At 44.8% G+C, this 13,389-nt stretch overlaps 1 long non-coding RNA gene across 1 annotated transcript; it reads left to right on the plus strand.

Moving 5' to 3' along the window:
* The first annotated feature begins 259 nt into the window (after window positions 1–259).
* LOC134807941 (uncharacterized) lies at window positions 260–11,429 on the plus strand. Its single transcript, XR_010149611.1, has 2 exons — window positions 260–460; window positions 11,227–11,429. It is a non-coding gene; the product is annotated as an uncharacterized LOC134807941 (long non-coding RNA).
* Window positions 11,430–13,389: the final 1,960 nt, after the last annotated feature.

Genomic DNA, 13,389 nt, shown 5'->3' on the forward strand with positions numbered 1-13,389 from the left:
TGGAAAAAATACCAAACATAATACCATAGAAAAAAGGATATACAATTTACATAGAACCTTCTTATAGCTGTAAAAAATGTGGGTGTGAAGATAAAGAGGGCCAGAGATGATGGAGAAATGTAAATTTGACATGAGTAGATAGTGGGATTTTGGGTGTCATAATTTTTCCCTGACATCATAAATACGTTTTTATCATAATGAACAAAAGATACCTTGACCTTCAGATCCATGAGCTCCAACTAGCCCTAAGAGAGCCATGAGTTCCTTGGGTTACAAGAGGCTGGAGCTGGCTCCTGGCCAGTGGAGACCTCTTCTATGATTCCAGTCTCTGTCATCAAAAGTCATTACTTTTTGTACAAACACAGCACCCCTGCCCTACCCAGCCCTCCCTGGAAGCATTGCAGGATTCCTGGGAGCACAGTTTGCTAACTCCAGCCCTGGGAACTCTACAGACTCGGAGGTCAGTGCCTGGAGGAGAGGTCAGTGATTTCTGTTTCAGGCAGATTCTCAGGCTTGAGCTCCTCAAAAAAAGAGATCACCATGGGGAAGTGACTGGGGGCTTTTCAGCTCCCAGCTTGAGAAGGAAAAACTAGGTTTTCGTTGAGTCCCCACCTATATTTTAAATCTCTTTTTCTTTTTTTCTGATGGACACTTCTGTTGTTGAGCTTTCTCTGCCTCTTGCTCTCTCTCCAAACAAATAAACCTTTTATTGACTTGCTTGATCAAGTGAGATAATGTCCATGATCGTGTTTTGTAAAATGCAGAGGGCTGTACAATGTAGAGGGTTATGTTTATTTTGCTAGCACCTGTTTTGAAGGACCTAACAAAGGCATTAGTTTATAAAACTGTTAACACCATAGAATTCTAACATGGGTCTGCTTATCAAGGGAGGTGGGAAGTTAATTGAGCAAAGCGGAGAGCAGACTCATGTTGAACAATCACTTTGGCACATTAGAGGTTTGAGCATATATTGATTAAGTGGGTGATTGGCATTGAGGCTGGAGTAGGGGTGGAAGACGTCATGGTGAAAAGTCATAAGACAGGGACTGGAGCAGACACCTGGCTCCTGCTTAGTACTCACTGAGTGGGACCCTCAGCTCATCTTTAAACTCTTTTTTTTTTTTTTTCTTTTTTTGAGACAGGATCTGGCTCTGTCACCTAGGCTAGAGTGCAGTTCTGTGATATTAGTTCACTACAGCCTCAACCTTCTGGGCTCAAATGATCCTCCTACCTCAGCCTCCCAAGTAGCTGGGACTATAGGCATGCACCACCATGCCCAGCTAATTTTTTTTTTTTTTTGGCGATACGGGGTTTTGCCATGTTGCCCAGGCTGGTCTTGAACTCCTGGGCTCAAGCAATCCTCCTGCATTGGCCTCCCAAAGTGCTGGGATTATAGGCATGAGCCACTGTGACTGGCATAAACTCTTACACGTTAGTGTCCTCATTTATGAAATGACAGGAGTTGACTGGAGTGATCATCAAAGGCAATTGTAATATTACAGCTTGTAATATTTAAGACTCACAAAATCTTAATGGAGATATTTATTTCTCCTGTTCTAATTTTTCATCACAGCAAGTCACATGTTGCTTTAGTACTAAAATAGGCACAACTTAGAATTGGGAGTCTAGGTGAAGTGCTGGGTGGTGAGGTGTCTGATATTTGTGGGTTCTCTTTTCTGTTGAAAGGTCTGGTTTCTAAATGAAAGTTTCAAAAGTAGATGCTAGACTCTGGATTAGGTATTCACAGCATACAGAGAAGTTTATATTCCATGCAGGTGGGACGAACATCACAACATGAAAGATGGAAGAGGTCAAAGACAAGAACACGCTTTAGTGATCCCAGCCAGGGCCCAAGTTTCTGCTGGGAGAAAGTTTGGCCTCTTAGAAGGCACGTATGGCCTCAACCCATAAAAACGATCACAGGGATCTAATTCAAGTACTTTTCGTGGGTCTGAACATATGATGTCTCCTCACATAAAGAGATACCCTAGAGGAGAAAAACCAGGATGAGGTTCTTTATTTTTATGCATTGTGGGACCTCTGCTAAAGAAAGCCGAAGTTATGGGGTTGCTTAAACTTAAACTGTGGTTAGGAATTACCCGCAGATCAGAACATTTACTCATGATTCAAATCCCCTTGTGTCCTGCTATGGTAACTGAAATGGGCTTTGCCGATTATAGCTGCATTCTGATATGTTTCATTGCATTTCATTATAAGGCCACGGCTGCGCTTTATTTCTGATATTATGTATAATAAAATAGTGAAAAATTACATATAATCTGATTTTATGCATCCATAAAGTGTTAGGTGAATGAGTTGGTATGCACATATGTACACACAAATATACATGGCAAGTATAAACACATAAAAAGTGGGAAAAATTTATCACCAAGAAACAAGGTTAAAGCTTTTATTTATGCTGTATAGTAGGTTTACAAATTTCAGGTTGCCCCTCTTAACAGCCATTGTTGACCATTGCAGGGCTGGGTCATTGGCTGAAGCTACATATCCCTTGACCAGGTTCATGTTTGCTTGTGGCGTCCAGGAAGGGCCAACTGTGTCTAAAGCTGAGAGGGTCTGGATAAGGCCCATCTTTCAGAAAGCAGGCTCAACTTGAGACACCCACATAATGTCCAGAGTCCAAATCACAGCATCATTAATATCTGTTGCCAGCTTTGCATTCAAAAAGATTAAGCTTCATTCAAAGATCATTGAGAACTAGCTATGACAGCTGATAGAGAAGATTTTAAACAAATGCAAGTCACGGCCCTTGTCCTAAGGAATGTATTGTTTGTGAATTCTGGAGGTTGCAGCTGACTTTAAAACATTTTACATAGTTTTAGTAAAGACTTAGTAGAGCAATAAATCCTGCTGAGGGTAGAGGGGAAGGGAGAGGAGAGAAAGACTGGGAAACCCATGATCTGAAAGGCCAAACTGTTGCTGGGAGAAGGTTTGGGAGCATTGTATATTTTGAAAACAGTCTAAAAGTGGGTTATTGAATGTCCAATGTAGGGAGAGAAACAAAAGTGATGCAAGAGTACAAATACATTTCTGGTGACATAGTTTAAAAATGTTTGTAATTCAGTCCATTTCTAGACTTTAATCTCCAATTGTGCTCTGGGATAAAGATGGATGGTGTTGATAGTGGAAATTTGGTCTTGAGCCACTGAGGAATAGGGATCCCAGCCAAAGAGCCTCAAACTGCTACAGAGGCCTCTGATTCCTTTGACTTGTTTTTGGAAAATATCCATATTAGGCGATTTTACTATACAAAAGGATTTTTAAATTTTGTTATTATTTATTTCTAAATAGGCTTGGAAATGCAAGAGTAAAGATAATAAGAGTTTACAGAATATTAGGAAAAAAGAGAAACAGAAAATCCAAATGTTTACGAAGCACCTCCCACACCAGGTGCCACCGTGTGTGTAATCTGGTTCTGTTCTTATAATTATGTGTGTGTGGCATGTATTAGGTATGTATTATTATCTCTTTTTATAGATTAGTCATTAATTAGGACAGCAGCCAAAATGGAATGAATGGTTGAACAGGTTGAGAACTGAACTGTCAAATATGGTGCCCTGGCTAATTGGAGTGTTGTTAATGGATATTATTTGGTTGATGGGTCCTGCTAAGCTATGCATTGATTGGCTCAGAAGAAACACCTTTGGTAAAAAGGAATTTATCTGAAACAAACATCACAACATTATGTGTTAAATCTCATGTATAAAAATCCAAATATAGAGTACACATATAATTTTCCCCTTCTTTTTAGGTCTGTTTGATTTTAAAACTGCTGTAACAATCCCAGTCAATTTTAACATGTTGATGATAACAATACCGTCCTGAATTTTTATACAGAGTTTTTCTTCCAAGGACCTTGAAGTGCTAAAAATGTTGTCATCCATATAGGCAAACCTCGGGAATATCTAATTTAGCAAATGTCAGTGATAAATTCTTTTGGTGCCATTCTCCATGTCTTTGAATATATTAGAACGCCCTGGAAATAAGGATGTTTATTCTACAGCAATTGACTGCTGATAGTATGGTTAGTTGGTATAATTCCACTTGTATTTACTGTTTATCTTTTAAATAACTGCTGGGATTAAAAAAAATCCTTCATATTTGCTTTCTATTTCTAAAGTGGTAGGTATTACCTACTTTCTAGTGCTTTCTCCAGGTGGTCAAAGGAAATACTCCTCTCTTTACGTAACTTTATGCTTAGAGCTGCTAAGCGAACTTTCACAAACAAAACTAGAATAATGAGAATAAAAATTGGAATTTTAAAGGCCATAAACACAGAGACGGCTCCTGTGCAAACAGAAAGCAGTGGAAACCATGAGATCATGTGAATGAGCGCAGGAGGCCTGTGCCTCCCCGGATCTGCCAAACCCACTCACCCTCACCAACAGCCTGGCCAGAAACCCCCGGGGGGAGACCAGGAGAGGGCGTCCCATGTTTTGTGCCGATTCTGAAGTCATTCCATTTCACTGAATGATTGTGAGCATTTCAATCTTTGCTCTTTATTTCAACTTACAATGACTTCATTAGCTAAAACTAAACTTTGTCCACAATAGCAGCATTATGTTTAAGAGTCCATTAAATCCCAGGCAGTGTCATTAGATGAAATGGTGTGGCTAGCAGTATCCGAGGCAGGGTGACAGTGAGTGCCAGGCATCCTGGGCCTCTCAGAATGGGTTCAGGGCCTGACCCACAGTGCCTGTCCAGGTGACTTTCCCACATTGGGGCCACAATGCTCTCATGTCTTTCTTCCTGCTGCTCCCCCCTTCAAAGACCTAAAACTTCCCTACTCTTCAAGTTCCAACTTCTGTCACTCATTCACAGAGCCATCCCCTGTTCCCTGCTTTTTGCCAGCCCCTAATTATGACAGACCTCCCAGCTATAGTTGGGAAATAGCTATTTGTCTCTGTCTGAGGATGGATCTAGCATCACCCTAGGCAGGATGTGAAGGTAGAGCCCTGTCTGCAGGACATTTCAAGATGGGGCTTTCAGGCAAAGATACAGGAGCAGGAGAAGGTTGGGGGCAGCTCATCTGCAGGAATTCAGCCAGGCCTTACCTCGGGGGGCTGCAATGGTCAGTGGGCTCCCAGACCACTGAGACAACAGCACAGTGTGCTCAGTGTGGGCTTGGTTGGAGCAGCCACCTGGGCTGAGTGATGTCTCCAGGCACACACTGATCCTCTAGTCAGCCCTATGTTCATAATTCCTAAAGGGAGAACCCACCTGCCCTGTGTAGAGGCCCCGGCCCACTGTCCCTTTTCCAGGCAGAGCTTGGATCCATCATAAATGTCATGACTAAAAGGCGTGGGAGGGTGGGGATCGTGTCCTGCAATATTCAAGAGAATTAGGACATCTGTTTAATTTAGTATTCAAATGGGGATACTTTGGATGTTAATGATCATGCTGGGACCATAGGTGTGAACCTGGGCCATCCTGGGCAAACCAGGTGGGTGGTCACCTGACCCAGAAGCCACCTAGTATGATGCTGGCCCACAGCATTCAGGCCTCTGTCTACCCACGGCCAACGCTGCCCCTGTCCTCTGTCCTGGGTCACTACAACAGAGGAGGAAATGGCGGGAAAGAGGCTTGCAAGATGGGTTCTGGAGTTGACAGATGCAGAAGTGGCCATTGTACACACCCCCATGTCCCACCTGCTGTCCTTCCAAGGGCCCTGTGCCCTGGAAGTGTTGTGCTGTGCCCTGCAGTGTCCCTTGTTCTGGGAGCTCAGGCCAGAGTCCTGTACCCTCAAAGATGCTGGCGAGCCCAGCTGACTCATGGCTCATGAATGCCTGCACTCACGAACACAAGAGAAGGTTACCTCTGCTATTGGCCCATCAAGCCGCTCTCCTGTCTCAAAGGAGCATGTGGCCTTTGCTCCCCCAGGGAACCCCCTAGCTCTGCAGACTGTCGCTGTTTCCCTGGTATTGCGACAATGCCTGGGGCATTCACGTCACTAGAGTCATTTTCCAAATGAACAAATTGTGTTTTCTTTTTCGTTGAGTCTGATATTTGAGCCAATCTGTGCAGCAATTTCCTCCCCTCTGTTTTGCTGACCCTGAGTGATCTCTCAGTCCCACCATAATTATGGGCCTCTCCTGCCACTGGGAGTGTGGTGCCTGTTCTACAACAGCAGTGAGTCCGCTGCACAGGGAGAGAAACAGGCTCTGGTTTGGGGGGCTTTGTGTCCCTTGCAGATGTTTGTTATTCACAAAGTCTGCTTCTCAGTGTTGGGTTAGAGAGAATTTCCTGGAGTCACTGGGAAACCGGCCTGGGCAGCATTCAGTGCTTACCTGTCTTCTCTCTCCTCCAAAGAGAGCAGGGCCGTCCCCAGAGGGTGGCTCGTGCGGGGACGGCAAGTCTCAGGTGGCACATTCCTTATCATTGCTCTCCAGGCCTTACCAGCACTGTGTCTCTGTTCTTGGGCTGTGAAGGAAACAAAGGGAATTGTCATCCTAAAAAGCAGGCCCCTTTCAGGGAGAAAGGAGAGGGTGTGGCTGAGTATGAAAGACCCAGACTGGGCAAGGCTCTCCCAAGCCTCTCATCCCACCTTCTGCTCTGTCTCCAGCCAACACTGTTTAGCAGCTGTTCTGTTTTTCAGTCCAACCATCTGGCTGCCTGCCCATCCCACCATTCCACCAAGCCCACACATTTATTAAGCACGTAGACTACTAGTGGTTGGAGTGGGCTGTAGTGCTCCTCCTAAAACTCATATGTTGAAGTCCTGACTAACCCCCAGCACCTCAGAATGCGACTGTATTTGGAGATAAGGCTTTTAAAGAGGTAATTAATGTAAAATTACATCATCTAGGTAGGCTCTAATCCAGTATGACAGGCATCTTTATAAGAAGAAGAGATTAGGACAGAGACAAACACAGAGAAAAGACCATGGGAAGACACAGCAGGAAAGTGGCCATGTACAAGTCCAGAAGGGGCTTCAGAATGAAATCAAACCTCCTGACATCTTGACCTTGAACTTCTCCCTCCCGGAATTGGGAGAAAATACATTTCTGTTGTTTAAGCCACCCAGTCAGTGGGATTTTGTTATGGCAGCCACAGCAAGTGAATGCAGTGGTCTCTTCTAGCATCTGGTGACCTGGGGATGAGTGAAGACTTCTCAAGTTGCTTAGCGCCTAGTGGGGGATTCGAACCCTAAAGAAATACAGGCAGGCTTAGGGAGGTGGGCAACTCCCTGGCTTGCTCTTCCTTCTATCATCTGTCAAACAAAGCACGAGGGAAGGGAGGATCTTGCAGGAGCTGTCAGAGTGGAGGCCACAGGACAGACCCAGCAGGGCAGTGTGGCCAGTGACATGGACTGTAGAAGCGCCATCTTGGTGGCTCAACAGTACAGGGTTGAGGAGTGGAAGAGCACACATGGTGCCATTCCCAGAGGCTCCTAGAGATATCTAGTGACATACTACGGGAGCTCCTGAAGCAAAATCGATTATAATTGTGAGACCCTAGTTTATACTCACAGGCACAAGAAGCTGGGGCACATAGTCTACGTGAACACTGGTCCATGTTTTTGACCTTACTAGGCAAGTGTTCGTTATGGAAGGAGTCTTATACTTTGAATGGGCTGATTCTGCTGTGAGAGCTAGAGGAGCAAGAGACCAGGGCCTGTCATTAGCTGGAAAAGACCTGGCACTGCCCTTGGGGGCACTGGCAGTCAGGAGAGGGGAGGCTCACACATGAGAGGATAGACAGGGTTCCAGACAATGTGTGAAAGCCCCAGTGAGTGGCTCAGACCGTGGCTACTGCTCGAGGAGGTCAGAGCCGAGGAGATCAATGTGGACTAGAGCAGTTCATTTAAGTAGCAATTAGTTATAATTAATCAATTATGTAATTGAGTAGCACTTATTTATTTACTGCCTCGTTCAGTTCCAGCTGCTCTCAGTGTCAGCTCTGTTTCCCCAGCCAGAGCGGAAGCTCCCTGAGAACAGGGCTGGGCTCATTCCCTGGTGTCAGATCCTCACGTCTAAGGGCAGTGTTACAAGGAAACAGAAATGATGGGACAATTTTCTTAAGGTCAAAATGGCACGATTCTGCCAAGAAATGACTGTCAAGAGTCAGCCTTCACATAGGTGCAGAATAGTGAAGAGCCAATGCTACTTAGAGGTGTGTGAGGTTATTCAACTCAACAGGGCAGGAAGAGAGGCTCGGGGAAAACAGGCCCTCTTGGGAATGAATGATGGTGAGTCTCGCTCCTGACTTCTGCATACATCTGAGGGATGTGTCCGGGGAGCTACCAATATGATGGGGATGTGAGCCTCACGGATCCTTCCTGAAGGGTCCTAGGTTGAACCTCTGAGCAGAGCCCCACGAGGTTCCCCTGGTTCCTTGAGATTTAACACCAAGGGCTGGAGAGGTCAGGTGAACTCAGAGAACTTGAGCTCATTCAACCTCAGGGCCTGGTGGTGCGCTAATGGTGTTATTCTTTGGGGGATAAGAGCTGCCTCATTGAAGCCAGTTAGGAAATCTAGGATAGTGCAATGAATGACTTCCTGAAAATAAGCATAGAGTGACCCAGGATTTCAGGCTTATGGGAAAAGAAGCACTGCTAAGCTCAAGCCATATGGCAGCCAAATGAGTCTGAAGCTCCTTAGAGGACAGGCTCCCACAGCTAATGCTTAATGGGATCCTGAGCATTGTGGGGGAACCCAAACAGGGTGACCTCCTAAATTCCAGGTTTCCCTGGATGGCTCAGGTCTGGCTCATTTGCAGAGAACGATGGTGCCGCCTCTCTCCATGAGGTCAGTGGTGTTATTACCTGTATTCACAAATGGGGCAGAACACCCCGAGACTTGCAGACTGATTGCTTTCATTAACTTTAATTGGATTCTTTCGCACTTGGAAAGAGAAGTGTAACCAGAGTTTAATTGGAAGAACATCTCAGACCCAGGGTGACACAGGATTGTAAACATTAAAAGTGCTACAGCTGCGTTGGTGGAAAATGTGGAAGTCACTTATGTTGTTTGTAAGAATAGCTCACAGACTTGAGGATGTTTGGAAGTTCTGGGCATGTCAAATTTGGGGATTATTTTTGTGTCTGTTTAGAAAAAAAGAAATGTGAAATCAGATGTTTGCAAGTGAAATTACAGAAGAGACCAAACACATTCCAGCTCAGCATGTGCCGAAAGAAACCTATACAAGCCTGGAGACCCTTTGTGCAAGTCTGTTCTCTGAGTTGGCCTGGGGCAGCGTGTGAGGTCTTACAGTTGGATCCCACCTAGCTGACCTTTCTCTCTGCTCTGTTGTTTACAACCATTGTGTCTTTTGCCTGGGATGCTCTTCTCTCATTTTTCTGCATGGCAAATTCCCATTCAACCTTTAAGACCTGCCTTTTATGTCATTGCTCAGAAGCCTTGGCCAACGGCTCTGGAAGAGTTTGTTGCCCTATGCCCTGCCTTCCTACAGAACTTTGTTCATACAATGAGCACTCAAGCAACCCAGATAAGAAAGAGCAAGGAAGGGAGAGGGAGGGGGTCACAGATTCAGGATTCCAGATAAAAGGAAACACAGTTACGTGGGGGAGATGGATGAGCTTTCCAAGGAGTTAAATTGGGACCTTGCTATTCAATATGCATTTATTGAACATGTGAATACATGGATTGATAACCCTATTCTTCGCCATTTGGCATTAACTGCTGGCCTTGTGGAAGTGGGTATTTGTTCTAAACCTGCCCTGAAACAGCCTGAAGAATCCCAAAGAATGGCTTTAATCATTGCCTGAATTGCTGCCATAGTCCCTGGATCCTTTCTTGCCTGCCTAGCCCTGTGCACCATGTCTGGCACCAACAGAGACCCAGGCAGTATGGCCCACCCCACCCTGTCTGCCACTCTGCATTCTTTCCCGGATTTTCCTCTTTCAGAACCTGTCCCTCGGTTCCTGCTTCACTCTGTGGTGGTAAGGGCTGAGTCCTCCTGGGTAGCACTGTCTTCAATTTCAGGCAGAAGTGCTAATGGTGAAATCTCTGAGCCCTTTGAGGAGGTTATGGGGCCGCTAAATCATTTCGTGAATTATCTAGTCACTGCTTCCAGGTACAGGAGGTTCTGATCTTCCTACACACCCTGGGTTTGATTTTTGAAGAAGCGTCTCAGGCACATTTTCCCACTTAGCCTTCTAGGAACCCACTCTTATCTCCTGGCCCTCCAGCGGGCTGCTCCACTGACCTGTGGCTGGCTGCCTGGCCCGAAGAGGGCTCGACATCCACCTTCCCCAGACGGGATGCGGGCTCCTTCCGGAGGCCAGTGCTTCTTAAGTGTAAAGTGCACACACAGGCCACTGGTGAGGACCTGCTTTCCCCTAAAGGTTGCTCTTTGGTTTTAAAAATAGTCTTTTCTAATTCACATGAAGAAATAAGACAGCCTCTCAGAAATTTTAAATAAGTATTTAACTGTTTTGCTGGAGCTCAGACTAGTGGCTCAGATAGCAAAGCCAAGATGAGAAGAGAGGTCTTCTCCTGGGCCGAGGAGGGGAGCTGACATTGACTGCCAGGCCAGGTCTTGTGGGCACAGAGGCCTGGCTTTCTCTGGGCCATTTCGGACTGACAAGGAAAATGCACTGGCAAATGCCAATGGTGAGCACGTAGGCACGAAACTACTGTGCACGTGGAAGGTGGCTAGTCCCAACTGAGGTGTGCAGTGCCGTAAAATATACACACTGGGTCTCAAAGACTTAGTACAAAAGAAAGAATAAAATGTGAAGTATCTCAGGCTGGGCGTGGTGGCTTACACCTGTAATCTCAGCGCTTTGGGAAACTGAGGCAGGCGGATCACTTGAAGTCAGGAGTTCAAGACCAGCTTGGCCAACATGGTGAAACCCCATCTCTACTAAAAATACAAAAATTAGCTGGATGTGGTGGTGCACACCTGTAATCACAGCTACTCAGGAGGCTGAGGCAGGAGAATCACTTGAACTCAGCAGAGGGAGGTTGCAGAGAACTGAGATCATGCCACTGCACTCCAGCCTGGGTGACAGAGTAAGACTCTCTCTCAAAAAAAATGAAGAAGAGAAAAGAAAAAGTGAAGCATCTGATTAATAATTTTTCATGTTGATTACATGCTGAAATAATAGCATTTTGAGTATATTTGGTTAAACAAAATATTCCATTAAAATTAATTTTGCCTATTTTATTTTGCTTTTCTTAAGGGTAGTTAGTAGAAAATTTAAAATGATACGTGGCTTGGCTTGCATTTGTTTTCTGTCAGATAGTTTCTACAAGATGGTGCTGATCTGATGCACAGAGAAGGGGAGGGGAGATGAAGGCCTGGAGGATGATGGGCTGAACTTGGGCTGGCATCAAATCTTTGAAACCTGAGGGGGCCAGAGACCTGGAAGCATGTGCTGTGTGTCTTCTTAGGATAAACATCTTTTGGCAACTTGTAAGGTAAGGCTTCCCTTGGAATATCAATCCTCTTTCCAGATCTGGGACTGGTATGAATATGAAACACATTTTCAGACAGAGTTAGGCTTTCTTCAGACCCTATTCTGGGAGAAAACTAAGTGAGTTGATCTGTCTACGTGGGGCTTTATTATCTTGACTGTTTTCACCAGTTGGGTTTTCCTCACTGAGATCTGCATCTGCAAAAATTCCCAAACTCGCTCTTCAATGCACGCTGGGTATGGTGGGCATGGAATGATTAATTAAGGATATCCATACTACGAAAGAAGAGCTGGGTGGTGTTTGCTGGCCAGTTAACCTAAGCATGAGGACATACAGGTCACTCTATTCACTACACATTTTAGGGTCTGCTTTAATTTCCAATCTCTTTTTAGAGTGAAATTTATGCATCTCTTAGAAACACCTGACCCAGGGAAATCTCTCCCTCAGGACCCTACTTTGTTCTTCGCCTTTTACTGCTATGGTTTTATTTCTGCATCATGAACACATTTTCTTCTGTGTTTCATGCGGCTCCATGTTCTGTGCTAGTCTGTGCCAGAAAAGTCATTCTGAGTCCCAAACGTGGTTTCTCGGGGTCATATTTATGTTGTGTTGCTATCAGCTGCATTTGGCTGGCTCCAACGCCACCAGTTCCTACTCAGGCAGAACTAAACGAGTTTCCTTTTCTCCAGGAAGTGACCCGCAAAGTCTTTACCATGGCTCTCTGATGCAGATTTTTAAAATGGCTTTTGTCCCTACTATTTTGTGGGGTCTCTTGTTTTGCTGCAGAAGAACCAGGAGCTCTGCAGTTGGCCCTGAATTCTGATGGAAGGAGGGTAACTTCCATGTTGAGTAGATATGAAAAACCTTCCTCCACTGCACAGAAATCATGAGAGCAACTATCCTTCCCACTCTCCCTGGCAAGTGCATGAAACAGGCAATTGCCACCCAAGATATGGTTTGAGGGAAGTTCTGAGAACCGTCCTATTTAAACTGTCTGTGCCATGAGTCATCTGCAACTATCCCAAGTCTAACCGTATAGGCTTTGCTTTTCAGTAGAACTGTGCTTGGCAAGGTCTAAGCTGGAAAAGTCATGAACACCCAAGTGTGAATTAGGTTATTATGTTCTTTTTCTCCTGCTAACGCAGTCTTTAGGAAACTAAACAGTTAAAGGAGCTCTGGATATGTAATCAAAATTTAAAAATAACATGAGGCCGGGCGTACTGGCTCCCACCTGTAATTCCAGCACTTTGGGAGGCCGAAGCAGGCAGTTCACGAGGTCAGGAGATCGAGACCAACCTGGCTAACTCAGTAAAACCCGTCTCTACTAAAAATACAAAAGCAATTAGCTGGGTGTGGTTGCATGTGCCTGTGGTCCCAGCTACTTGGGATGCTGAGGCAGGAGAATCACTTGAAGCTAGGAGGCGGAGCTTGCAGTGAGCCGAGATCACGCCACTGCACTCCAGCCTGGGTGACAGAGCGAGACTCCATCTCAAACAAAACAAGACAAAACAAAAAAAACAATATGAAACCATCAAACAAGTATAAGAAGGTCCAGCAAAATTCTCATTTCCCCCATGATGATTACTTGGATGATTTTTTTTTCAGACATGAAGATATTTGTTAAGTTACTTGAAAACAATAATGAATCCATTGCATATTAACATAAATTACATATTTTCATGAAAATATATGTACCCAAAAATGTAATGCAAAGAGTGGCATTGCTTCAAGTCTCTTAATGTGTGCCTTAATGGAAGAAACTGGATTCTCATATCTGCTTGAATTATGTGAAGAAAATCTGGCCTCACACATGTGCTTAAAGGAGAGGAGTTTTTAATAGTCTTTATCAGATAATTGTGGATGGTTTTTGAAGTATTCCAAACAGCAAAGTCTTTCTAACATGTATTTTGGTGCTTCTATTTTGTCAGTGTCTGGATTATGGCTTAGATGGGCTGATGAGTGGCCCATCAGAGCTGTAAGGCGTGCA

The sequence above is a fragment of the Pan troglodytes genome, chromosome 12, assembly GCF_028858775.2.
Source record: "Pan troglodytes isolate AG18354 chromosome 12, NHGRI_mPanTro3-v2.0_pri, whole genome shotgun sequence".
NCBI lineage: Eukaryota > Metazoa > Chordata > Mammalia > Primates > Hominidae > Pan > Pan troglodytes.